Consider the following 2,418-nt stretch of genomic DNA (forward strand, 5'->3'; position numbering starts at 1 on the left):
GTGGGGGAGGGGCAGAGAGAGAGGGAGACGCAGAATCTGAAGCAGGCTCCAGGCTCGGAGCTGTCAGTGCAGGGCCCGGTGCGGGGCTCCAACTCACAGACCACGACGAGATCGTGACCTGAGCCAAAGTCGACACTTAACCGACTGAGCCACCCAGGTGCCCCATGTCTCCATGCTCATACACGCCAGAGAGAGGACCAACCACGATGGGGATGTTGATCCAATCAGGGCTTTAATCCCACTTAGCCATGAGGGCCTTTTGGGGCAGGCACAACTGTTGTCCCGCGAGTGATCTCCACCTGAAAATGTCCGGGACACTGAGAGCAGGAGGGCTGAGGTCTTGTGTGGGGAGGGTCCCCTGGCCACACTCAGGCCCCGAGAAGACCTCAGCTGGTCCCTGTTGCCAGAGTGGGCCTGGCCCCAGAGGGAGGTGCCACCTTGCGGCTCGGGGGTGGGGGGGGAGGGCGGGTGAGGACAAGAGCTCTGGCAGGAGGCGGCGAGACGCTTCTCGAAGTCGGGGCTGAGCGCTGCGCCTTGTCCCTGTGGCCTATATCCTCTGACCTTGTGCCTGTGTCTCTGGCCTCCCAACTCAAGGCACGTTAGAAAAAAAAATGACACCTAAGGTGTGGCAAGAGCTATTTAGTACTGGAGCCCGTGTAACTGTTTTCCATTTCCATCCACGTCCTTACTGTAGCCCATCCAGGAAGAGGTGGAACCGGGATTTGCGGTCAGACTGGCCTGAGTGCGTGCTCCTAACCCCTGTGGGCTAACCACCTTGCTCCGTGTGGAGTTGTTGGGGAGGCCTCCAAGATCTGACCTCTGTACCAGGCAGGTGAGGCAAGCAGGGTCCGGTGTGAGGACAGTGACTTGCCTCAGATGTCCCAGAGGTCGAGAGCAGGCTCTGCCCCTGCCGGACCTCCTCCCCTGGCCCCCAAACCTTTTCCAGTGTTTAAGGAGCGGCAGTGCTGGCAAACCTCTCAGGCCCAGGTTAGGACAGCTCCCTCCCCACTGCTCAGGGAATCCCGGATGGCCAGAGCGCAGAGGAGTGGGGGGCTGGGGGGGGGGAGGGGGCGAGGGGGGTGGTGTCACAGCCTTTCTGCTCCTCAGGTATCTTGGCCTTGGAGCCACCCAGGGAGCTGGCCCACCTCCCTCATCTGTGCTCCAGTAAGGGAGATGGTTCTGGATAGGTACGAAGGTTGGGTTATTTTAATTTTCCTCCTATTTTTTTCCAGCAAGGCCCCTGATTGTTACATTAATCTTCCAGGCGAAGTTTTTACGACCGATCCCTCGCCGACTATGAGAAGTTTCTCCATCCATTACCAAGAGGGAAACAGACCCTGGTGGGGAGGAAAATATTTGTTACATCTTATCAGGCTGACACACAATCTAACAACAATTACAGCAGCCCCATTTTTTGCACTATTTCAGCTCCGGTGTGAAAAATTGTTGTAATATTAAAGTGAGGCAGGGTGGGGGGCTGGTCAGCTGGTATTCAGAGCCCTGGGCCCAGGCTCTCCTGGGGGCCTCCCGGCTTGCCCAAGTTGATTGGGTGGCTGAGGGGAAGTTGTTGGCATGTAAATCCCAGCTCCCCGATGAGAGCTAATGGCCCTTGAGATGCAGAGATGCATGTGAGAGCTGGAAGGGCTCCTGAAAGACAGAGCGTCCCTTGTCTGGGAAGTCCCCTTGTCCCCCTCCATTTTCTCAGCCCACATGCCTTTGCCCCGGCCACACACACCTCTTAGGGTGCGCTTCCTACATTGGTTCGTAGGATATCATGTTTTTTAAGGACTGAACAGATAGATGGTGTCACACCAGAAAGTGACTTCTTGGTTAGCAAACAAGAAGCAAAACAGAGCTGCACAGCGGTGGGGGGTGGACTCCCTGGTGGCCCCCATGTCTGAGCCCAGCGTCAGCAGGCTTCTGCCAGGAAAGCAGCAGACGTTGGTCACCCAGCAGTCCTCGGGGGCCCCCAGAGCCTGCCCTGGGCTGGGCAGCTGGTCCGGCCCGAGCAGCTCTTGAGGGATCCCAGTCAGGCGACAGGTGGGAGTCCGGAGCATCTGGGTCTGGGGGCATGATGCACAGGGATGTGTTTTTGATTGGGTTAGGCCCTCGGTCCCGATGAGGGTGGTCCCTCTGGTCCTTGAGCTTTGGCTTCCGCATCTATGAGATGGGGGCAGCCGTGTCCCATCGATGGATGTGGGGACACGGTGAAGTGATGTGTGGCTGCATCGGGCGCTCCAGGTAAGTAAAATTCAGAAGGAGCGCCGGATCCCTCCCTATCTCCTGGGAGAAGAGAAGGTCACGGTTTTGCCCAACAGGAGGCAGAAGCTGGCTAGGCTCTGCCCTTCCCTATCGGAGGAGCAGGCCCTTGGCAAGGCCTAGAAATCCCAGGTGGCTGGACTCTTCTGTTAGGCCCAG

General features: G+C 58.0%; 1 long non-coding RNA gene across 1 annotated transcript; it reads right to left on the reverse strand.

The window, feature by feature from the left end:
• Nucleotides 1-1,230: 1,230 nt before the first annotated feature.
• On the reverse strand, nt 1,231-2,418 carry LOC123607609. Its single transcript, XR_006716801.1, has 2 exons — nt 1,736-2,418; nt 1,231-1,337 (listed from the first exon to the last, which is right to left on the reverse strand). It is a non-coding gene; the product is annotated as an uncharacterized LOC123607609 (long non-coding RNA).

The sequence above is a fragment of the Leopardus geoffroyi genome, chromosome A2, assembly GCF_018350155.1.
Source record: "Leopardus geoffroyi isolate Oge1 chromosome A2, O.geoffroyi_Oge1_pat1.0, whole genome shotgun sequence".
NCBI classification, from domain to species: domain Eukaryota; kingdom Metazoa; phylum Chordata; class Mammalia; order Carnivora; family Felidae; genus Leopardus; species Leopardus geoffroyi.